General features: G+C 30.5%; 1 protein-coding gene across 1 annotated transcript in view; it reads right to left on the reverse strand.

Annotated features, from left to right (window-relative positions):
* LOC103578210 (protein madd-4) overlaps positions 1-27,315 on the reverse strand; it is a 754,919-nt gene that overhangs the window by 707,850 nt on the left and 19,754 nt on the right. The window lies entirely within an intron of this gene.

Consider the following 27,315-nt stretch of genomic DNA (forward strand, 5'->3'; position numbering starts at 1 on the left):
TGGAAATGATAACGGCCTCCCAGAACCGGATCTTAAATCGTCAGGGTCGGTTTAATTTATTTAATTGTAAGAAAAGGATGAGGAAGGATAACTTATAAATAATTTACTTCTCCGATGAACAATTTAAACCTTTTTATTTACTCAATAACCTATTTAACCTTTATATACCTTATTCACTTAGAACCTTTTATAAGCCTTATACATTATACCTTTTATAAACCTTATAACTTTTTATAACCTTATGACCTTATAACGTATACTATGCCGAAATTTTTGCGACGGAGACGCGAAATCTCTCAATATAGCGTATGAGGTCGCCCACGCGTGATAATAATAATTATAGTAAATAATAATAAACAATATTAAATACTGAGATCAAATTAAAATAATATAATAGATTTTGCTATTTGTCAGAATATAAATAATAATTAAATGTCGTGCCTAGACCAGCTCCTCAGGCTGGGTTAGTGCACGCAGGCGCCAGACAGTTTATCCCAAAACGGACAAAATTTAGTTCAGGGGAAAATCTACGAGGGAAAATCCGAGCAAGTGACTCGTAACGAAGCGGACAAACACTCAAGAGAAATAAAATGAATAATAAAAAAAGGAAAAATAGTAAATATATAATAAATAATTATATTCAAATAATAAATAAGATCAGAAAAGTAAAATAAAGCAGTAGGAAAAGACCCAGGAAAATAAATATTAAATTTTCCCCGACAGCTGTTGGTTTCCGAATTTTAATTTATATAAACAATATAAAATTTAATAATATTTTACACAATATTTAATTCCTGGTAAATTTATAACAATAATGACACTCGGTGATTACCAAAACAAAATATATAAACTCAATAACCCAAAATAACTATAATTCAACTTAATTAACAATATTTATAGTTATATTGAATAAAAGGAAACAATTATTTCACTTAATATTTCCAAGATAACACATAATAATAATCTCTTTACCTTATTTTATCTCTCAACACGTTTGAGAGAGAGAAAGATACAGGATTTATCCTCACTCACACTCTGAATAATAAATTTTTCGGTATTCAACCAATTTATAATTTTTAAAATAAAAAGTTAAATTATAATTTCATAATAAAAATCTCATTAATACTTTTTAACCGCTGGGGTATGCATAAATAAATAAATCAAAGAATATAAAGTTACTTAATTATTTTAAATAATAATGAATATAAATAATAATAAATACTTATAATAATGCTTAATATTTTTTTCCAAATATTCCGAGTGAGAATTTTTCACCCAAGTAGTGATGTCAGTACTTGAGGGATTTACTCAAGTACTGTAGGCGCTCTATAGATATATATACTATAGGTGTATATATAGGTATTCCGGCAACGTTTCACCACGCTGCACTTAACTCAAATATACCTATATATGCACAACAATATCAGAATATAGCCACCAATGATCAATAATAATAATAATTAACGATAATTATAAACGATGCAAATCATATATCATCCAGTATCAATTATTAATAAATTAATTTCCCTCGCCGCGGCGACCAACAACTACCGGGGGAGGTTATCACGTGAAAAATATATGCCGTGAAAGGTATTCAAAGTACTTACTCAAAATTCTCCAATAACTCAAAATAATGTAGATTGAACTAAATATATCAGTTAATTCACCAATTATTATCTTATTTTCCAAACTAAATAATTAATACACGGTTTTACAATGGAAACTGCGTCTACACACAATGCTAGTCCGTATCTTTCTAACTTAATAATCTCAACCTCCACCTGTTGGTCGTCGCACACGTGGCACCACCGTCGCCCTTAATTACTATTATAATTATTTGTAGTAGCCCTGGGCCTAATATTAAATTAAAATATAAATTATAAAAATAATCCTTCGATACCTGAATGACACATGATTAATTAATTAAATATATGAACTACTTTTTTATAACTTATTCCTATTTTTATTTTACCCGGTACTGAAATAGTTATTATTCAAAATTATTAAATTGACGTCGGGATCATAGCCGAGGTATCGATTTACCGTTACCCGGCGGTCAATATTTTCGACTAAATTGACATCCTCAATCGAATGACAAGTTTAAATAAAATAATACAATAGACCATTGTTGGGGCATAATGTCACGCCAGATTATGCATCCTAACTATTCCAAAATCATAAACAAAAACGTAAATTTTACAAAAATAAATTAGTTGTATTTTTAAATCATAAATTAAAATCTATTCACACATGTGCTCACCCATACCCAGCGCGCATGCGCTAGCACCGTGCACAGACCGCTGTCTCCATCGGCGAAATGGCGGAATGCCCGCGTAACGACTCAAATTCAAATATAAAATTAAAATATTCAACTTACAACTAAATAAAAATTAAATAATTTGAATCGTTACGTGACAACCTTAAAACCTTATAAACCTTAAACCTTATAAACCTTAAACCTTAATTAACCTTTCATTTATTGACCCGCGATATTTTCATTAACTACTAATTTATTTATTACCCGCAATAATATCCTTACTAAATTTAGCCAACTACCTTTGGCATTCCCACACACTCGCACACACAATGATAAAAATCGCTTAACCTTCACGATAATTAATTACTAAATTTTCCACTAAAATTAGCCAACTACCTTTGGCATTTTCACACACTCACACGCACAATAGTTAAAAATCGCTTAACCTTCGCGATACTTAATTACTAAATTTTCCTTTAACTCCTTATTTATTTTCTCTCACACACTTACTCTGTCCCCTGGACTTATTTTACACACACTGAAATTACAATAATTTTCCCGCAATAAATAAATTAATTAATTTAGGAAATTATATAATTATTAATTAATTTATTAATTGATTTTAATCTTCCTTTATTCTTATTATTCCCTTCTATCACTTTCTTATCACTTATTTTTACTTCAATAATATCACGATTTTTACTAAGTAATTTAGTGACGCGTTTCTTAATTTTTTTCTCATACTCGAAGTCCCGCCATCACAATTGTTTCGTTTCCTACATGTGTTCTTTCAGGTACTTTTATCATCACGATAATTTTTCTTATTTTATTTACTTAATTCCTTTAACTACTTTCTTGGTTTAATAAATTATTTATCGTTCCTTAATTAATTTAATTTTTTCTTTTTGAATTATTTTGTCGGTGACTTTGACCACGGACTTTTTTATCAATTTTTCCCGAGATAAATTCTTATTAATTTTATTTAATTTTATTAATTTATTAATTTAACTTCTAATTAATTAACTTTCGACTAGCGGCTATGACTAGATTCGACAGTTTCCGGTGCGTGAGGTACCCGACCCACCTGGAAACTTCTAGAATAATTCTGGCTACCAGCCTGGAATTATTTCACTAACTCAATGGCCGCGGCTACCTGCCTGGAGTTAATTAATTACTTAATTTTAATAATTACTTCCGAGTTTAAATTATAAATTTTTATTTTACGAGATTAATTATTTAATTTGCGAGAATTGGGGTTAAGACGCGACGCTACCAGACGTATACTAAGTATTTCATAAAATTTTCCGGCTTACCACCTGGAATAAATCTTATAAATACCTCTACGGTTAAAATTCTCCAGATCCTTTCCTCGTCGTGTTTTTGTCCGGATCTCGTCTTATTAATCGTCCTCGTAAATTATTTTGGTCTTATTGTGGTTCCGTCTCTCTCTCTCTATACTCTCCTCTCTCTCTCTCTCCTTCAACTCTCTATCTATTCTCTCCTTCAACCTGTTATAATCAGACGCAATCAGTACTATTTATAAGAAATACCGGCTACCTGCCTGGTATTTGTTAATAAAAATTGAGAATACCATCGCTTGGTTCCACAGTAAACTCAAGCTATTAACTAAAAATTTACCTGGTAGAATTAAGTTAACGACGTCTGTTTTAGCGTCTATTGTCGCGTCACTTCGTTGTTCTCTCCCCACGTCTCTACTATTCGGACGTCCCGATGGTTAATGCCCGATTCTCGTTCCGGTCCCCGTTTATAATTGCTCGCGCACTCTTGACTTTGGTTGTCCTTTTCTCTCCTACTTAACTCTAAGTTAAACACTACAGTTAAATTTATATCAATTAACCCTTTAATTTGGGGTGCCATTGGCACCCCGGTTTGACCCGTACATTGGGGAACGCTGATACGGGTGATCCTCACCTCCTGTCCTGCTATTAGGAACACTGACATCAGTGACTTAATAATTAATCCAGTCCTGGGCGCTGCCACCGGCTGTCCAGGATTATCCGAATCCCGCATAATCTTAAATAATATGGAGACCAGTTCGCAAAAATATTTTAAAATCGCAAAAATGAAATACACTTAATAAAATAATCAATGACCAGAGTCCTCCGGGGGTCTATAGACACTCCAACGAGGCCAAACCTGGATTAAATTTAATTACTAAAATTGTTTTTATTTTTAATTAATTTGAGATAATTTCCCAAAATGTAACAGTGGTGCTGTGACCAAGATCAATAACCATTGGTTACAAACAATAAAAAATTAATTTTTATATATTAAATTAATATTGGAGAATTTCCAGTATGTAACAAGCTAATCAATAGAATTAGCATTGCATCTTGGATAACGAAATAAAAAGTTTTTGAATACCATTAAATCATATTCAAATTTATCATGACAGTTGTGGAATAAGCGACTACTTGCATCAGTGCATATGCAACTATAGAGTTGGATGGTGCTCATGCTCAGAGCTACCACTTTAAACATCAGCACGATGAGCTTTACTCTTTAGTACAGTGCTCGGTAGTAGGGAAAATCATGATTCGTATCCCGGACTATGTTGAACCTCTACTTCTACTTCCAACGCTTTTACCGTAGTCTCTACTCATCTCTCTTTATGCTATACATCTACGTGAACTTTTGAACTATATACGTATATACATACATTGGGGTGTAAATTAAACATCGTTTAACAAAACGCCTGAGTATTTTAAATACATACGACTATTTTAACGATCTTCAACGGCACATTTTTTTGATATTATATAATTCTTACATCAAAGTTAAATAATTTTACATTTTTGTGGTAGAGAAAAAACAAAATTTTTAGTTTCTGTCCGGCTAGAAATGGTCCCAATGCATATATTCGGCCTCAATTGGGAATCACTGTGGCATCCCCAGTAGGTCTACCCCAGTCGGAGATATTCAAATGCCATAATTAGTTACCCAACATCAGTTTTTTCAGAGTGGGACCTAATTAGGAACTCATTGGGATAGCCCAATGTAAAAATAAATGACTTATATTAATTTCGCCACATTGGGATCCAATCGGGGACTTGTTGGGGTAGCCCAATGCAAAAGTTATTATTATTATTATTTTAATAACTTTTATGATTCATATACAATCTGAAATGCTCAAAATTTGTTATTGAAATTTTTTTTTTTTTTTTTTTCAGAAATTTAATAATAAAACAAATTTATTTTCTATGCTCGTACACAATATTTATGTTAAAATTTCTATATATTTATCTAAATTGTTTATAAACAATTTCATTTTATCAAATTTATTTAATTTGCAAATCAAGTTATTTTTCACTTCTTCTGAACAGAATAGTCTGTTTTGTGTCCATCCCTCCTCTCTTTTCTATTTTTTCTAGAATAATTTTGATTGACTAAAATTTTGATTAAATTAATTTCTTTTTTATTTACTTGAAGTACCCTGAGGTTTTAATTTGGTAATCCATTTGACCGTCAAATTTTTTAATTCTTTTTAATATTTTGTTTACTGGCTAAAAATTAAACAGAGTACAGAATAATAATATATTTATAGAAAGAGTACGTCGATCATTTAATCACGGATTTTTTATTTCTCCAAGTTATTCTTTGGTATTATGATAAATATACTATTTACACTCATGCGATCGCATACGTAGGTCAGCGCAGTGGATAGCATCAAAGATTTTGGATCAGAAGGATGCAGGTTCAAACCCAGCGGTCATCAGGATTTTTTCATCAATCGAAATCATGTATAATTCCTCTAAATAACGCTTCCAATACAATAGATAACATTTCGGATCTAATTAAATTTTTTTTTTTTCGCAATTTAACATTTTTTAAGTAGAGATCGCACGTTTAGGAATACGTAAATCTTAATCAATTGAGAACCTATAGGGATTGCCCGATCGAGGCCTAAATACGTTGCTGCATTACATCCCAATGTAGAGTCTCCAATGGGCAACCCAAGTGGGCGCACCTAAAAATTTCTAGTTGGGATAATTTGAATAAATAAAAAACAAAAATGATAAACAAATGGAATTAAAAATATAAAAAAATTATTTTTGAGCAGTTCAATAATTACTCTATAAAATTGTCCTAAATCATAAAAGCCGTAACTTCAATAGTTTAAAAGATATAATTATTTAAAAATTCAAGTAATGCATTTTTAGGTAGATTTTTTTAAAAATCTAGGTTTTGTATTTGTCCTCATAGTTGATTTTTCAAGGAATTTTGTCATAACCTATAATAATTAGTTAAGTAGAGTTCGAAAATACCATTCGTCTAAAAATTTATATACGTATGTATATTAGACTGTTTCAAATTAGGGGACTATTTATTATTATTTATTTTTTTTTTTTGATGAACATTAAAAAATCGATAGGGTATCTTAAAATATGGTGACAATTAAATTTTGAGATCTTAATATTGATATTTAGAGGTGGCTATTGATAATTTTCCATTTTTCATTTAGTAACATGGTAAAAAATACATAACTTCTGAATAAATCAAGATACAAAAAATCTCTTATCAAACATTTTGTAGGAAATTTACTGATCTACAAAAAAGGTATTTTCTGCATGCCCGGACGAAAGTACGTGCTTTCGGCCTCGAGTTTACGACAGAAAGTATACCATTTCTGCCGTGCTGGGATTACTCACGCGCCATCTATAACAGCAGGCAGAAACAAAGTAACAACGGGACGAAAGAGTTTTTGTGCGCACTGTTACCGGTTATACTTATACTACTGTCACTTTGACAAGAATTCGTGACACTCAATCATATTTATAACCTCAATACTTGTTTACAATTAATTTGAAATTTATATGGCTGTGTTTTTGAAATAGTAAAATTTACTAAAGATTAATACAAAACTAAAAAATTATTTTTAATAAATTTAGTAATTTGAAAAAAAAAAGAAGAAATCATTTATGATACTGAAGTTAGCCGACGTCTAAAAAATTATGCCTACAGTTTTTTTAATTTTCTACAAGTGCATATTTTTAGTTTTTATTTTTTCTGTAATTGATTGAAAAAACAAAAAATTCGAAAATAGTTAATTGTCTGTTAACTTAAGGATCATAATTATTTCTTAACAATGTGTGATGATAATTTTTTTTGTAGATGTATTTGATGTCTGCCGCCCGACCAGCAGCACTCACTTCGCTCGTGCCGCAAATGTCGGGGCAGGCATTAATACATTCTAAAATGGAGTTAAATAATTTATACATCTTTGATTTGTCAACGTACTTTCATCCCGGCATAAAGAAAAATAGTATACACTACACGGACAGAAAGTTGAAGAGCCCTGAACTGCACGTCTGATGCCCTCAGCTTCGCCTCGGGCGTCATGACGCGCAATGCAGGAATCTCCAACTTTCTGCCCTTGTAGAGTAATATACTATTTATGATTTTTGCATAAATTCATCCATTTACAAGATATCCGACGTCAAAGTTTAATAAAATTCAAAGAACTTGCTTTTGCTCAATCTGAATTTTATACCATGTCAACCAATGAGAATTCAAAAATTTTCAATACAGTTATTTGTAGGAAATTAAATGCTCTACAAAAAAAGTCTCTTATCATTTTTTGATAAATTCATCTGTTCAAAAGTTATTGGAGCTTGAAATCAAGTTAGAGTGAATTTCAAGATCTTTTTACTTTTCCGGTGAAACTATCAGATTTATCACGCATGGAAAAAAATTGTTAAAATTCACCGGAATAATCAATACTTTTTATTGTTTCAAATAGTAATGTGGCGCCCGGGTGCGATTCTGTTGTTTATTATAAAGTATAAGGTTAAAATATATGAGTGATCTGCTAAAATATATTTATGCTCAAAGAATAAAAAAATAGGGTAAAGATATAGTTTTTAAAATTTCAAATAGTAAAAATTATTATTTTGAATTGTATAGTTTCAATGGCAGGATGATATTTTTTAGACTGACGATAGTAAAAATTAAAACTTAAACCATAAATTTTAAGGTTTCAAACAATAAAAATCTCCAAGTCGATATATATAATTTCATAGTCGATCGTTACTTTTTCTTATGCTACCGTAGTAGTAATTTTTGGTGACACGACCGACGACCCAAAGACAATTGATCCCCGACAATTGATTCTTGCGACGATTGATCCGCCGATAAAATATACTCACACACATATAAATGTGAAAAATTTGTATGTGAATGTATTTTTTATGTTACACGCACATAAAATTAGTGAAAAAAGGGCGTTATTTTTCACATTTATGTTTATGTGAGTATATTTTATCAGCGGATCAATTGTTGCAAAGATCAATTGTCGGGGATCAATTGTCTTTGGATTAACGGTCAGGTAACCGTAATTTTTGTTCTAAACCCTCATTTTTATGGCTTCGAATAACAAAAATATATATATATATATTTTCTTTGTTCTATTATATATTTTTTTATTTTGAATTATTTATTTCTGGCTTTTACCGTTTGCTCTCGTAGTACAAGGTTCTATTCAGGCTTCTGATTTCACCCTCTCCTTCTCCCTTCTTCCATTGTCTGTTTTCTCATCGTTGTGCATCTAATTGATTGCATCCTTGTTTGTATTATGAATAACTGGATTCGGTCGGACACAGTATATAGTTGTTCGAATTTTTATATAAAAAATCATCAGAAAAATTTCAGCCGACTCTCGAACTCGAACCGCCGACCTTTCACTAACAGAGTCTAGTCCCTGGTACTTGGAGCGCTCGGCCATAGCATGCGTATGAGAATCGAAAGTTATTTCCGTACTTAAATGGATGACGGTAACGCATGAAATTTTACTTCATCAAACAATAAAATTTGCTGAGGCTGACACATACTTTTTACAAATTGACGAAGTATAATGTACAGTTTCATTTAATCAATCTTCACTGATTTCAGTAGGAATATTTAATATTTACTTTAATCATAAATCTCCGTGAAAATTTATTTATTCCCATTTATATCATTAAATTTGACTATTGACTAATATTAAAATATTACAAATAACTCCTGGTAAATTTTCTTAGTTAGAGGACTTTACAAAATAACGTTCTAACTGAATTTATTATTTTGTATCCTTTATATTTTTATTGTTTGAGACTTTAATTTCTTATTTTACAAACTATAGATATTTAAGTTTTGGCTGTTAAACTTTAAAGTTCAATTTTTTTAGTGTTTACTTTGTCTTTTTTATAGTTCTAAATGATAATTTTATCTAAATGAACTGTATATTTCAGCATTCGATTTATAATTATTATTTATTAAATATTGAAATCACGATATTACTATTTGAATGAATATTAATCAGTAAAAATATTATAATTATTAGACATCAGATTTTATTTGTTACAGTTCCTTTTTTTCCGTGCAAAACGTTATAAGGAATTTTTTGTAGACGATTTTATTTTCTACAAATTATTATCAGTCAAGTTTGTTCAAATCCGCATTGTTTTATAGTTATTTTTATTTTGATTTGAAGAGCTCGACATCAACATGGGAATAACTAGAAAACAATGAAGAATTTGAAAAAAATTGACTGATAATAATTTGTAGTGAATAAAATAGTCAACAAAAAAGACCTTATAACATTTTGTGATAAATCTGATAGTTTCACCAGAATAGTAAATAGATCTCCAGCTTTACTTCAAGCTCTAATAACTTTTGAACAGATGGATTTTTCAAAAAATGATATGAGACTTTTTTTGTAAATCATTCGATTTCCTACAAAAAACTGTATTGGGAATTTCTGAGTTCTCATTAGTTGACATGCTATAAAATTCAGAACGAGCAAAAACAAGTTCTTCGAATTGTCTCAAACTTTAACGTCGGATGTCTTGTGAATGGTTGAATTTATGCAAAAATCAGAAAAGACCTTTTTTGTAGATCAGTAAATTTGCTACAGAATGTTCAGGAAGAGATTTTTTGTATCTTGATTTTTTCGGAAGTTATGTATTTTTTACCATGTTACTAAATAAAAAATCGAAAATTATCAATAGCCACCTCGAACTATCAATATTAAGAGCTCAAAATTTAACTATCACCATATTTTAAGATACTCTTCCGATTTTTCAATGTTCATAAAAAAAAAAAAATACTCCCCTAATTTGAAACAATCTAATGTATTTGTATTTTTTCTCTAAAAGTTCATGGAATAACAAAACTTTTTTATTCTTTGAGTTTTTTTATTTAAACAAATTTTCAAAAAGTTATAAGCAAAAAACCATGGAAAGAGCGGTTTTTTTTTAAATTTCATATCTTTTGAACTAATGATCGAAAAAATCTCAAAATTTAGGAGGATGAGTTTTTTGATGAGCACTAAAAAATAGAAAAAAATGATGGAAATTAAAAATTAAAAATCTTAAAACCGTCCGATTTGGTGTGGATATACATATGGGTCATTCTATCAAATAAAGTTATTTTTACGGGGCGACCCTCGCAGATTTCGTTCAAACTTTGTGGAGTTGTTTTGTGTATTAAAAAAAATATTCTCTGCAAATTTGAGCTTTCAATGTGTAGCTGTTTCGAAGTTATGATTTTTTGAATTTTAAGAATTTTTTTTTTTTTAACTTTTTCATTAATTTTTTTGGAGAAAAAAAACTTTCTAAAAAAAATGAGCTCATAACAGTTATTCGTAGGAAAAATTCTCAGCTTTCCAATAAAGATATCCATTTTTTATTTTAAGTTACAGAAGATCTTTTAAAATTCAATGAAAGAAAAAAAAACGCTTTTTATGACTGTGCGGCGCTCGATACATCTATTTTGATATTTTTTTCTGAAAGCTGAGACTTTTTCCCACAAAGTATGTAATTTTCACGATGTGCCTATTTTTTGTCTGAACAAAATTAAATAAAATATAAATTCTCTACGATTGAAAAACTTTAACTCTTATCTTTTTTGAGGATGTTGATACATTTTTAACACAAATTTATCCTGGACTTTCAACGATAGGTGAAAAAGGATGCACCGCTTGTGTTTCTTTCACCGTACTCGGCTTCAAGTATCGTAGGTCGTAACCATTTATTTTCTATAAAAAGTCCTCATTCTCTGATTAAAAGAAACAATTCTAAACGATTTGTAATGTTAAATGTCTATAAAAAGGGTGATTCAAAAGTATTTAAAGTATTCAAAAGCATTAAAAAGTATTTAAAATTTTTTTTCCAAATCGTTTTACATAAATCATTTCTTTTAATAAGGGTTGGTTATAAAAGTGAAATGAACGCCGGTATAATTTTGAATAGCCCGGATGTATAAATCTTGCGGTGTGAGGATATGTTTTCTGGTATGTATCTGCAGTAGAGCTGTGACAACAAAAATTATAAAACTATTTTTCATGATACCAGCATCGAAGCTTCAGTTCGAGGAATTAGTGATTTGAACTTCGATTTTTGTGTTTTGTTTAATAGTGATTTTAGACTATTAATGTTATCTGCATTAATGACAGTTCTGACTTTGTAATCAAGTTTGATAAAGATTTGTGTAAATAATAAATAGTATTTATGGTTTCTGTTTAATTATAAATTGCAAATCATAAGTTATGCGTACACTAATGGTTGATCACACCATTGGTCTTAAATTAACTTGATTCTAACTGGCTGATGACACTGAAACTCATTTTCAATGCAAGTAATCATGAAAAAAATAGTGTGAACCACGACTTCAGATTGCAGTTATTGTCAGATTTTGCCTACGGCTCGGGCAGCCTACTTCATTCTCATTTGATATCGTTTTGTTTCATCTCTTGCTACACAATGAATTATTAGAGTTTGATAAAACTATAAAATCGATGACTTATATTTAAATAATTATTGATTTTGTTCAAACAAAAAATATGCACATCGTGAAAATTACATATTTTGTGGGGAAAAGTCTCAGATTTCAGAAAAAAATATCAAAATAGATATATCAAGCGCCGCACAGTCATAAAAATCGTTTTTTCTGCCTTAATCGAATTTTAAAAGGTCTTCTGTAACTCAAAATAAAAAATGGATATATTTATTGGAAAGCTGAGAATTTTTCCTACAAAAAATTGTTATGCGCTCATTTTTTTAAAAAAGTTTTTGTCTCCAAAAAAATTAATGCAAAAGTTGAAAAACAAAATTTTCTTAACATTCAAAAAATCATAACTTCGAAACAGCTACACATTGAAGGCTCAAATTTGCAGAAAACATTTTTTTTAATACACAGAATAACTCCACAAAGTTTGAACGAAATCTGCGAGGGTCGCCCCGTAAAAATAACTTTATTTGGTGGAATGACTCATATATTATATATAATAGATATTAAGGTGTCCCAAAAAAAAAACAAATATTTTTTTTTAACCTGTTATGGACTCAATAGTTACTTTATATTATTAAAAAAATCCTCACCAAATTTCAGCCAGATATCTCTAAAATTGAGCTATCACAAAGGGGGGTCTCCTTTCCCATTCAAAATACATGTAAAAACTTTTCATTTTAGTTTTTCGTTATTAAGACTGAAAAAAAGTTTTTTTTAAATTCCACCTAGTATAATTTTGTAGGAAATGAAATTCTCTACAAAAAAAGAGCTGATGCATTATGTATGTCAAACGAACTGGAAAAAAGTTAAGGGGCTTCAAAGATCGATAAAATTATAGTTTCCTTAATGTTAAATTTTTTTTTATTATTTTTAATTTTTACTTTATCAAAAAATTTTTTTTCCAAATTTTGACACGCATAGTCTTGTAGGAAATTCAATTTCCTACAAAATGTATTTAATATCATATATACGTTGAATGAATAAGGATGTAACAGGGTAAAATGAGTTAATTTATCCACCAAAATCGTGATAATTCACTGATGGTCAATTACCCTACCGGTAACCCCAACTGAGCAATTGAGGGAGTTTTTCGACTTGTCGTCGGGCGCGCTAATCGAAAATGCTAGTACGCGAGGCCCAATAATAATTAGGTAGAGGGGTAGTTTTCCGATAATGACCGAAGACAACCGAGTGGAATTATTAAAAGTGTAAGACAGTAGCAGATAAGACGCAGAGCCGGCAGGACCGGGTTACCATCCAGACGTATAGGACTGCTGACTACCCGAAGAGCAGGTAACTATCTAATTCGGACTTGGCTTCGCATTGTGGAACCAAGCGATAACTCCAGAACAATATTTATTAAGATACCAGGCCATTAGCCGGTATTCTTTATTATCTCAGTATTAATTCGTCTGAATAAGCAGGTATTGGAGTAATAAAATCAAGAATACGAATTGCGAAAGTACCGAGACGTGACAAGGAAAAGAACACGAGACGACCCGGACTAGTATCGATAACCCAGAGATCCGCCAACTGGACAGAACCAAGGCGAGGACAAGATACAAGTCGTAGCTGTAAATAAATCGTCAGATATTTATTAAATTAATTCTAGGCCTGAGCCAGAATTATCAAATAAATAGTCATACAAAATCGTACGTGGTGTCCGTAAATTGATCGTCGCGTATAGGCCCAACTAGGTAAACTAATTATGAATTATTAATTATTCGACGTGGAAATAAGTTCGTCAGCTAGACGCTGCGAATCAAGAGTTCTTGACGCTTCTAGAAAAATCCAGGCAACGTGACTGGATGTACTGCGTCGTGGAATTTTCCAGGCCTTTCAAGAGACCGCATGCCGGAAAATTATTCTTAATCTAGTCAATAATCTAATCATTAATATTAGAGTAATTTTAATCATAAATTAATTGATCAATTATAATTAAAAGAAATAAGTAGATAGTGAATGTGCCGGGAATTTAACGTTGAAATTGATAGTCAAGTTTGAGTATTGTGATAGTGGCGATGAAACGTTAGTGTGTAAAATTGGCTTAATAAAATTTATCAATTGATTGTGAAACGGAAAACGGTAGCGGTTGTAAATAATTATATATATTAATTGATTAGTAATTTTAAAATGGTATAATGATTTTAATATTGGTAAATTTAAAATAAAGGAAAATGGTTAAAAGAAAGTGTGCGTGTAAAAGAGTAATAATGAAAATTAAGTGTTTAAAATGTTAAGGTTTTATAATCACGTAGAGGGTTCAGGGAACCGTGAGAATTAATTAAATAAGGTTTTGTCGTGTAAAGGGTCCAGGGGACCGCGCGAGATATAGTTTAGGTTTATAGCCACGTAGAGGGTCGAGTTGACCGCGTGGAGGTTTAGGTTAAGTCGCGTGTGTATAAAATAAAAGTCCTGAGGACTCAGAGTGAGTGTGTGTGTGATAGCCAAAGGTAGATAGCAAAAATTGTATAAGGTATAAGGTTTATTAAGATTATAAGGTTTATATAATAAATAAAATGTTAAAATTGTTATTTTAAATAAAGTGTTAAATAACTATAAATTATCCTTCCTCATCCTTCTCTTACAAATTAATTTTACACCGACCCTGATGATCTAAGATCCGGCCCTGGGAGGCCGTTATTACTTCCAGTGGCACCCTTTGATAAAAAGACGACCAAGGTAACAGTACCCTTGTTATAAGGAATAAGTTACTGGGCTTCAAATGACCACGAAAAATAAAGTTCACTTATCGTTGATATTTAACCTCAAAATAAAATATTTTTTAAACTACATTTTTCGATGACATTTAAAGCCCTGTAACTTTTTTCTCATTCATTTGACGTATGGATGATATCAGATACTTTTTGTAGAAAATTAAATTTCCTTCAAGACAATACTTGTCAAAATTTGAAAAAAAAAATTTTTTAATAGAATAAAAATAAAAAATAATAAAAAAAAATTTAACACTGAGGAAACTAAATTTTTGTCGATATTTGAAGTCCCGCAACTTTTTCCCAGTTCGTTTGTCGTACATAATGCTTTAACACTATTTTGTAGAGAATTTAATTTCCTACAAAATTATACTAGGTGGAATTTAAAAAAATTTTTTTTTTCATAGTCTTAATAACGAGAAACTGAAATGAAAAATTTTTACGTGTGATAGCTCAATTTTAAAGATATCTGGCTGAAATTGGGTAAGGATTTTTTTTATAATATAAAATAACTTTTGAGCTCATAACAGGTTAAAAAAAAAATATTTGTTTTTTTTTTTTGGGATACCCTAATAGATATTGTAACCGGGCAGCGTTGGTTTACGACGTGAGAGTGCGGCTCTCTCGCTGTCTCTGTTTGGTCTCTCTCTCTCTCTCTCATTACAGCCTGATTGCTAAGTTTGGCTGAGTTAGGCGCTAGACCACAAGGGATGATTTCGCGCAGCAGGTGACCGTGAATCGGTCATGTGCGCATAATCAGGTAGGGGTTAACTGAGGTTGGGGCCTAAGACAACTAGATAGAAGAAGATTCAAGCTCAAGCTATGGACACTTAAGTTCAAGCGATCGATCGAATATCCACGCGCTGAGCTAATTAACTGTATCTTGCCTACTTATCATATACGTTAAATTGAATTGAAGTACTTTCTTTGTGATAAATTACTTTGTGAATATTCTGGTTCTTTTGAAATTTGGTTTGAAAAACCATTAGTTAAATAATTAAGTGCGTTCTGTGAGGAGTGTTCTTCGAGTAGCGGCCCAAGGAACCTGGACAAACCTACGGGAGGCAATCCAGCATCGAGCCCAGGGTACGAGGATGAACCGAAGGCGTATTCCATCAGTACGGCGTATTTATTAAACCAGATAAGATTTTGCCAATTTATATTCAACCATATATGTATTTCATGTATGACAATACATACTCTCTCTTCAACGCGATATGATCTAATATTTGATTTGTTTCCCGCGTCCAATGATCTCTGTGCGCTTCCAGTAAATTTATTCGTGGTCGCTGGACGCATACTTATCTTAAATGTAATTTATTTATTCATAAAAAGGGGAAAATCTGTGTACATATTTGGGGACTTGGTTAAATAAATTTATAATATATATATATATATACGGTAATTGAGTCTCTAAAATAAATTTCTTTCATCACCAGCGTCCTCTAGATTAAGTTACTTCAGCCGTGTGTCCGGTAAGAACGAGTCGACCTGCAACCTGAGATCTATTTCCCGTTAAGAACCAGCAACAAAATAATTATAATTTATATTTATATTTAATAATTTATTATTAATTAATTAATTTATTCGGGAAATTAATTTAACTGTGGTTCGTGGCTACTGGACACGAAGTAGCCAGGGCCCACCGTTATAATATATATATGGGGCATTCCACGCCAAATGGGACGGTTTTAAGAATTTTAATTCTTAATTTCTGTCATTTTTTCATATTTTTTAGTACTCATCAAAAAACTCAAAGAATAAAAAAGTTTTGTTATTCCATGTACTTTTAGAAAAAAAATACAAATAATTTTTTAGAAAAATTTTACTCCGTTATTATTGAGTTTTAAAACTTTAAAGTCGTTTTCTGAAAATCATGCATGTTTTGATTTTCCTGAAAATTTGTGTCGTGTGTTGTGAAAATTAAAAAAATTTTTTTTTCGCTATAAATTATGGCCCGTACCGATTTTTGACACTGTGCACCTGTTTTTCTTACATATTGACTAGACTATAACTTTTTTATTTTTTTTAAATTTTCAATTTTCTTAGTGAAATGTTAAAAAATGTTTTAATGATTTATGTCTGATAATGTCAAAAGCAAGTCAAATGGTTTTTTGAGAAGTTATGACATTTCATCTTCTTTTTTTTTTTTTTTCTTAAAACTCATTATATGTTAACGGTTTTTGTAAATTTTAAGCCATATTGATTCAAAATTGAAAAAAAAAAAAAAAAAAAAAAAAAAACGGACCTCATTGCAGAACTTGTCTTGTATGTTGGAAATCATAATTGAAATTAATAAATAGAATATTTTTAAAGTCTCCATTTTACAATAGGACTAACGTGCTGTGAAAATATGCATAAAATATACCCAATGGTTTTAAATTTTTCAAGATGTTTTTTTAATTTTTGTTAAATGAAAAATATTTTCGAAATATTCAATGAAAAGAAAAAATTACTGTTACCTTTCTCAAATATGTATATCACGAGTTCTCCACGAATAATTATCGGATTAAGTCAAGTTCTGTAACAATCAAAAAGACTCAGTGAAATAAGAAATGGAAATAATTTTTCAATTCATTAGATCAACAGATCATTAATATAGAAAGGCAATAGTTAAAAATAGGTTTTTATAGTTTTCTTATACAGTTATTGAGTATTTTGAAAGAGACATAAAGAGGAAGAAGAGTAGATCTCGTGTGCAGTAATTTCGAATCTGTATGCAGTGGAAGTGAGAAATCCTCAAGCCAATAACACTCAGCATTATTATGCAAATTACACGGTAACCCATATTAGTCGTTATCGCGTCTAACATCTTGAATATAACACAGTTTGAGTCAAGCCTACCATACAGCCCAAGAAGAGACTTTACATCTCGCACGTTTGTTTTCACACACACGCGGATGTGTCACTGCCCTCAAATGAGAAAAAAAATATAATGTATAATAAATGTTATAGCCACAATAGCCCTTCAATTATGCTTTTAAGAACGTCATCATTGTAAGAATTTCATCACGATATAAAATTTTTTTGTTAAAGCTTAGATATTTCACTCCCACTCATTCGTACAGATAACTATCGATACAAACAAAAACATAAACTCATACTTCCAAGTTGCAAAAGAAATCATTTAAATAATATTTCGATTTACAAAAAATATAGACGAAAATGAATAAATTTAACATTTAAAAAAAAAGAAAAAGAAATATTTGATAATGTCTTTCTCATGACATTTGATTTTTTTATTAAATTTCTTATAAGGTTTTATTTAAGGCCGTAGTTTTACCATTTCTATAGGTACATTCATACTAAAGTCTTGGCAGAGACAGTATCGATTATGTATCCAGGCCTTTAGGTATAATACTCTAGGGATATCTCGGCGTGTACGGCGTTCGATAAGCTTACAGAGTAGAACAAATAAAGATGAGAGAGATAGAAAAAGTATGAGACAAAACAAAACAATGAGTTTATGCCCATACGTGCTACCTATATATGACTATATATGACTATATAAGACTATTTCCCATATTTTTGGCTCTTGTGAACTCACTTGACAGTTTTATAGTAAATTTTATAGAAATTTTACTATTCCAATTGTCGTTATGGTAGAATTTTTATAGAATTTTTTTATAATACATCTTAATTAGTAGAATTCCAAAAATTTTACTGGTTCAAAAGTATATAATATGTATGTAATATAACGCAGCAGATCTTTATTAAACTTTGAATATTCTTTGGGCGATTATCTTGATCAAGTTTTATGACAAACAAAATCAGTCAACTAGTTCAGAAGTGTTAGTCATTGACAATTTCAAAAATAATAATTGCTGCTTTCATGAGTTATTCTTCTATTAATTTTTAAATGAAAAAGTCTAGCTTAATTTTTATTTTATTTTATGTTATTTGTTTTTTTTTTTTTTTTTTTTTAAATAAGCTCATGCTGCTTTAAACTTTGATTTGGCTTGAATAATCATAGTGCCTATAGGCTTGGAAAGTAGAAAATTAATCAGGGATTGAACATGTGGATACTAGTTTCATCGAAACTGAATGGTAACCAGTGGAGGAAACCCTTTTTAGGGTATTGAAGAGGAGTTGCGTCTCAACACTCATCTCGACGCAACTTGATCCCCAGTGCAGGGAGACTGGAGACCAGAGTGCCTTTATTTCCTGAGATTATCGTAGTATTTTGCACATGAGAGGCATGGACTTGTGGTGGCTGTGACTAGATACCACGTGCACACGGAATTATTAGAACCCGAGTGGTAATTGTTCTGCACCTGACTCAGTACGGTGTTGGAAAAAAATGCTTGATTTTGTTGCAGCATCACACTGATTAGTGTGCGGAACCTGACTGAGTGATATGCACACACAACTCAGTCAGATGCCACACACTAATCAGTGTGTTGCTGGAACATAATCGAGCATTTTCTTCCAATACCGTACTGAGTCGGGTGCAGAGCAGTAACCAGTCGGGTTCTAATCTTTCCGTGCAATGAGGATTTTTTATTATACCTCCCCTAGGAAAGGCCCCGCAACGCATGTATGCCCAAAAGGGCGTGGAAACGGCTTCCCATAAAACGGAGAGAGACTTCGGTCCCATTACATTAATCAATTAATTTTTTAAAAATAAGCTCGAAGCTGATAAAATAAGCTATATTTCCTTTAATTATTTTTTGTTTCACGATAATTTTTCTAATTTTAAAGAAGTTCAGAGTTATCTAAATCAACCAAAACCGTTATTAACGAGGCTTCTTTCTCAAATAAATTGTGTATAAAAATATCAAGCTAATTTCTGTAAAAAGAACATTCAAGCTGATAATGAAAGCTTCAACTTGCTTCTTTCTTTCTATTTGATGATCATTTTGACCGTTTTTATTGAAGTTTTGATTTTGGATTTTTCGTGTATGAATGATCTAAGCTTAAAACCTCAACTGATTCGAAATGAGTACAGTGGACAAGAGAAACGTGCCCTCATACAAAAGCTACAACTATACTATTGAAATGTCAATTTACTTCCATACAATACCTCAATCAGGATGCAAACAACAGAACCTAAGCCAAACTGGATTGTGCTTTGCATTGAGAGAGATAGATTTGTTATGAATTCTATGTGCGCCAGCGCATCTTCCTTTCCATATACAAACTATGAAATTATTGGTGAACATTCGATACACAAAAAATATCACAAAAACCATCATTTGTTCCCATAAAAAATCAAAAAATAACATTTATCTACTATTTAACTTACTTAATTGATACATTCGCAATGAGTTTCCAAGTACTTTTGATTGAACGTATACTATAGAGTAAATTCAATCGGATAAAATAGCATTTACCTTACTACGTCAAGCTTATCCAGATCGATTTGGTTGAGAGTTACTACTCCAGATTTAGTTTCCACTTAATTTTAACTGAAATCCTAGATAGCATACATTTATATCTATCTGTACATGCATTCGTCCAGCTAATTTAATTTTCAATCATTTTAAATTATTACCAAAATATTATCAATAAGTCTAAGCTCTAGATTTTTTTTTTTTTTTTCCATAACTAATATGCTATTGAAATCTGCTATTACAATTTAACAAAAAAAATCCTTAATTGAATGTCGAGTTGACGTTATAAAAAAAGAGTATCATATATATCTATCAAATAATATTTCATAAAAACAATATTCGAGTTATCGGCAATCGAATCATATCATATAAGCTTTCAATATAATATACTGTACCACATACAGCTTCAGATCAAACGAAAAATAATGCGATTTAAATATTGGTAAGTTAGGTTATACATTACACAAAAAAAAAAATAAAACGTAAACATTAAGCAAAGGAGCGATATAAAGTTTTTTAAGATAGATAAAGTTTTAAGTATACTTTTTATAAAATTATATTATGCTAAAATCGAGATATAAACATATTAAAAATTTTTTCCGGGTATACTTGGGGCATTATTTTATCGATATGATAAATCACGCTAACAGTATGTCTTGAAATTCAACTACTGTATGTCCTGAAGAATTGTGGTAAAGAGAAACGGATGTCACCGTTGTAGGAAATGACGACGGGCCCAGGCTTGGTTGAGTATCGGGATGATAACTTCATGCCAGGCCTGACACGCTGTCCTGGCCCAATATCGAGTGCCAGTATTTTAACAAGGCTGTTGCTAAATAATAAAGCATCTATACTTATTAAAAATAAATTAAAAAAAAAATCTGGGCATCGGTTGGCCCTGCGGGCCAGCCCCAGAATTTCCCGATGTTTTCGAGCTTTAAAAGCTCGAAAATACCTTTGTTTTTCTTTTTTTAAAAGCTTTTCAAGCTCATAAGGGTTAGTTTGATGTAAAAGTTTAAAAATTTAGAATCAAAAATAATTGTAAGATCCGCCGAAGGCGGGCGAAGCTCGATCGTAATTATATTGATAGTTTCATTCGAAGAGATCACTGTGTAGATGTTCAGAGCTTAATGAACATATTCAATAAATTATATTCATAAATTATGTTAGATAATTAATATTAATCAAGTTTAACACTTTTTTTTTATTTTAAGCAAGAATTAACAATTTGTAATTAAACATAAAAATTAGTAAATTAATTATAACCATATCAACACATGGAAATATTTTAAGTAAACAATAACACAGTTTAAATTAATTACAATAACATTAAGTTAGTATTGACTCAGCAAAAGAATTTTTATCATTAACAATAGGTCTGTTATAAAATTTTTCAAATACTTTTGATTTGATTGACCATCCTGCCAAACTTTTAATAATATTCACGCCAACTCCTTTTTTAAGAGCAGTTGAAGTTAAAGCGTGCCTAAAACTATGAGGAGTGTTAAATAAATAATAATCGATTAGACAAATTAAAATCGGTGTTGTCTTAAAGCGCACAAAAAACGTATTGAAGAATAAATAAACCAGTTGCCATGGATACCGATTTAGTTTTGTTTTACAGCTTAACTATGTGATTTGAATAAGCGTACAAGGACGGTACTATACAGTGATCTCGAGAACGAAACTTGAAGTATAATTAATGAATAAGCGTTTTTTATATACTTATTCACAATTATATTCAATAATTAGCTCAAAAATAAGTATTTACGTGATACATTGTATTTATATCGTGTAAGTATATCGTAATACGAGTGACCATGACGATTTTAAAGCAGTTACTTCCAATGACTTACATAAAGAAGAACGTATTAGTTTTGAGTAATTTTGTTCAGTAATTATGATATTATTCAATGAAAAAAGCAGATATAGATTTTACATTTATTATTTCGTCGATGATATCTCTCGAACGGATTATCTGATTGGGACGTTCTTCGCAGCAATCGAATGCTTTTATCGAGTTCTAGAGCTGATCAGATTTTGGAATTGACCGATTCAATAGTTTCCGAAATATTCACAAAGAACAAAGAAGTAACGATTTTTAACTTCCCGCTAACAAATTCAATGATTTTCAAAAATTTGGGGAAGTGATTGTTTTCACCCCGATTTTCGGAAATCGATTTTTCATCAGATCGCGACGTTTTGAGGTCCTAGGAAACAATCCTGACTATTTTCAGAATGATGTCCGAGTGTCTGTATGCATGTATGTGCGTGCATGCGTGTGTGTGTGGATGTGAACGCTCTATAACTTTTTAACTAATGAACCGATTTGAATGGTTAATGCAGCAATCGAAAGAGCTTGTTTGCCATCTTTCCTGAAAATTTCAGATCATTTGATTGAGTAGACTCGAAAATATTTGCGAATTACGAAAAAAAAAAATTTTTTTATAGTTTTTTATTGATTTCGAGTATTCGAGTGTCGAGTGCATGCGCACGCGCGCGCGCGTGTGTGTCTGCGTGTGTGTGTGTGAGCTTGTTGGCCATCAACTTTCCTGAAAATTAAAGATCATTTGATCAAGTAGAAAAAAAGTTGCGAGTTACGAAAAATAAAAAATTTTTTGTTTTAGATTTTTTTCGATTTCTTAGAAACGACTCGAACGATCGACTTCAAAATCTAATCAGCTCTATAACTTTGAAAAACGCGTCGATTGCCGCCCTAACAACCTCAATCGGTTGATGCGTTTAAGAGATATGTCGTTGGAGAAAGAAATGGTGAAAAACGGATTTTTCCAAATATCTTCGAAACGGTTAAATCGATCGACTTCAAATTTTAATCAGTTTTAAAACTCAATGAAACGCGCCAATTGCCACCACAAACGTCAAAATCGGTTAATTAGTTCGAAAGATATTGGCGTTAAAATTCTCACATTTTCAGACTTTAGCACAAAACGTAACTTGTTAGAGCTTAAAAGCTCATAAAAAAACAATTGCATGTAATAGCATTGTCGAGCTCAAAGACCTCGAAAATATTCACTAATGTTTTCGAGCTCCTTGAGCTCGAAAACAGCGGGAAGTTTTGAGGCTGGCCCGTAGGGCCAACCGATTCCCAGATTTTTTTTCATTCTTTCATCGATGATATCTCTCGAACGGATTACCGGTTGAGACATTCTTGGCAGCAATCGAATGCTTTTATCGAGTTCTAGAGCTGACTAGATTTTGGAATTGATTGGTTCGATAGCTTCCGAAATTTTCACGAAAAGCGAAAAAAAACGATTTTTTCTCATTCTTTCGTTGACAATATCTCTTGTACGAATTATCCGATTGAGAAGGTTGAGGTAGCAATTGGCGTGGTTTATTGAGTTCTAGAGCTGATAAATTTTTAAATTGATCAATCCGACAGTTTTCAAAATATCAAAAAAAAAAAAAAAATTTTTTTTTTTTTTTTGTATTTCTTAAATATCTCAGAGTCTATTTGACTAAATGAACTAAAATTTTCTGGACATCTAAGTCTAGAAGGAATCGTTCGAATGCCGCAAAAACCATCTAAATCGGTTCATTCATTTGAAAGATACGAGAGATTTACACCCACACACACACACATCGCTCTGAAAACGTCAGAGTAACAAGCTTGCACCGTCAAACGTCGACATATGATGAAACCCTGATTTTTTAAAATCGGGGTGAAACCAATAACTTCTTAAATTTTTTACAAATCGTCGATTTTCTTAGCGGGAGGTTAAAAAAAATTATATCGGTAATAATGTGCGTAATGGTAAGATATGAAGGTAAATTTTGACATAGAGGATTCGAGTAGACCGATGGAAATAATTTTTTTTGCATTTACTGGGTGTCGAATCTGGTCCTTCATGGCTGCTAGGCAAGTCTCGCATTTACTAGGCTGTGAGGCTATCCATAGAAGCCGGAGGTTTTTAAGTATGATTAGTTATTTAGCTGTCTTATAATTATATGATATATGAAATTTTAATATGATAAAAAATCATGACATTTACTGCTTAGAGTTATTTTAATTCAAATAAATATAAAATTATTAGCGAAATTGAACAAATTTAATAGAAAATTGACTCGTAGGCCGAGACTAGCAAACCAAGGCTCGGGAGTTGAGGATTGGCAACCTCTTAGGCCAAGACTAGCAAACTGAGGCTCGGTAGCCCAATATTGTGCCAGGAAAGGTCTCGTAAAAAATTTTTTTCCTAAAAAGGCACGTCACTTCGGATCTATTCAGACAACTCCAATCCACTAAGAAACTAGAACTCAGTCTCAAAAAAATTTTTTCACAATATCGTGATTTATAAAATTTTGCTTTAAAAGATAAAAATGTAATATTAATAATAATATAATGCATAAATAAATAATCAAATGTTATTGTCAGTAAATCATTAATGTTATTGTCAGTAAATCATTAATATCTTGGATCTTGAATCTGAACTTTGGAAGAGTTTTATAACAGGGGTACTGTTACCTTGGTCGTCCTTAAATTCCTTTTTTTTTTTTAAGAGCGCCACTGGAAGTATTAAACGGTATTCCAGAACCGGTTCTTAATGATCAGGGTTGGTGTAAATTTTAAGTGTAAGAGTAGGAAGAGGAAGGATAAATTTATAATTAAATTAGATTTATTTAATATGACAATTTTTCCTTCTTTTATTTTATAAACCTTGTAAAGAAAACCTTATAATTTTAATAAACTTTATAACCTTATAACTTTAGACCTTATAAACCATATGACCTTTAGGCCTTATAACTTATAAAACTTTAGACCTTATAACTTTATACCTTTTAGACCTAACTTTTACCAATTACCTTTGGCGACTAAATTTATTAATACTACTAGCCAACTACCTTTGGCATTTCACACACACACTCACACAACTTAATTTTTGCCAACTACCTTTGGACTTATAATTTTTAAAATCTTAGTTTTACTCAAAATCGTTTACCTCACAAATTAATTATTTAGTACAATATTTTTCATTAAAATTTGATCTGCTTGATCAGTACCCGCCCACACTTACTCGAGTCCCTTGGACTTTTATTCACACACACTGATTTTAAAATGGCCGTTCCCGCCACGCTTCCAATAAATTAATTAATTAAAATTTTAGAAGAATAATTATTTATTATTAATTAATTAATTTTAATTTTACTCCTTTCCAATAACTAAACGTTAATTATTAAATTTGACGTCGATCCGGAATCACAATAATTTATACTTCGAGTTTTATCCATACTCAACATGACTTCATTAGACTCACTATTCGATTCTCCTTCACTCAGAGAAAAGTCGATAGTCATTTTAACTAAAAAGACTTCAATTATTAAAAATTAGTTGTTGGAACTAATGCCTTAGTAGTAGTAGTTGCTTAAATTAAAAAAATTTGATTAAAGCAACTAACGTTTTTCAGTCTCCGAAAATTGTTGTTTTAACTAAAAAAATTTAGTTGGCAGTATATGAATTTTAAAATTAACGATAACTTAATTTTTTTAGTGTATGTAAATCGAAGTCGTTGTTATTATAACTGCTGATTTAAAATTAAGGGGACCCGGTGGTCTAGAACTTTCGAAAAATAATTTTTTTTTTTTTTTTTCATATTTCGAAAGTATAGTATTTCAAAAATATACTTTTAAAATATGGTGATGATGTTCCCAGTATTTCATGTTCTAAAAGCTATTTAGCAGGCCGGCCGAGTGAGTAATTTTTATTCTATTGTTCGGCGGAAAACATCTGCATCGAATTCTATAACTAAGTTATAATAATAATAAATAAGTCAACATATCATGAAAAACCGAAGAAATACACAAGAAAAAATTTTATGCTGGAATAGCTGATTAATCGTAAGTATATGTTCAAATTTAGTTTTCTTCAGAAATTCTTTAACTAAAACTTTAAACGCGTTTGTCTCGAAACTACTTTTTTCGGGCTGGCGTAGTTGAAAAAAAAAACTATCCAGTCGATTGCTTTCAAATTTAAATATGTTATTTAATACACCACCAGCTATCGCTGGAACTAGAAGAAAATTTTTGCGTTGAATATTTCTATTTTTTAACATGCAAAATGTTAAGAAAAAAAATGCAATTTTTGGATTACAAATTTCAACCAAGTGCCACTTCTTCAAAAAAAAATTTTTTTTTCTTATTCTAGTTCCAGCGATAGGTATATTTATACTAATTAAAAATCCATTGAATTTTTTTGTTTCAGACCCATAGAAGAACTGAATTGTTCTACGCCGCCCGGGTCCCTTTTTTAAAGGAGCTGGCTTCAATGCCATCTTTTAAATATTAAAAATAATTTTTTTTCTTAGCTATAAAGATTTTTGTAAATTTTAATAACAATAAAATAATCCTTCAAAATTTCAAAAGGTTTGATTTTTATTAAGAAATAAAAAAAAATTTTTTTAAAATCATGAAATTTTCAGCCTCTAGACCACCAGGTCCCCTTAATATAAAATAGTTGTCATAAATATAAATCTAGTTAATGGAACTCAAATTTTGTAGTTACTGTAATTGAGTTAAGGTAGACAGGAAATCGATTATTAATTTTTCCTCCAAACTCAATGTTTGAGTAAATAAATGTGCTTAAATTGCCAAGAAGTTTTTATCAAAATCTTTTTATGCAATTTTTCTTTTTTTTTTTAATTATCATTTCTTAAAGAATTTTTTATTCCAAAATTCTTTTTTTTAATTTTTTTTAGGAAATTTCAGTTTTTAAAAACATTTTGAAAATAGAAATAAATATCTATACTACGAATTCTTTTAGGTAAATTGGAATCCTTAAACTGCACTATTGTACAAAAATTTTCGATTGAAGCATAAAAATATGTTGACTTGACAAAATAAACTTTAATTCAAGATATAAAAATTTTAAGATAATTATTAATTTGGTGTAAAAAATTTTTGATTTTTCGAGTAGTTAAAAAAAATGTTCTTGTATCAAGAATATTTTTCTTGATTTGGGTTAACTTTTTTCTATGTAGTTATAATTCACGAAAACATCCGAGAATTTTAAAATACATTTAGGATGAATATTTATAGCTAGAATTATTTTATAATATAAAAATTATAAATCTCCGTTAAAGACAAATAATCATAAAAGTTTTAAAATGTTCAAAATACGAGTTAATATCTAAATAAAATGAGTACAGGTATTAATTTCGTAGTTACAAACGTTCAATAATTATTGTTCACACAATAATCAAAATTATAACGAGTA

The sequence above is a fragment of the Microplitis demolitor genome, chromosome 7, assembly GCF_026212275.2.
Source record: "Microplitis demolitor isolate Queensland-Clemson2020A chromosome 7, iyMicDemo2.1a, whole genome shotgun sequence".
In the NCBI taxonomy this organism is placed as follows: domain Eukaryota; kingdom Metazoa; phylum Arthropoda; class Insecta; order Hymenoptera; family Braconidae; genus Microplitis; species Microplitis demolitor.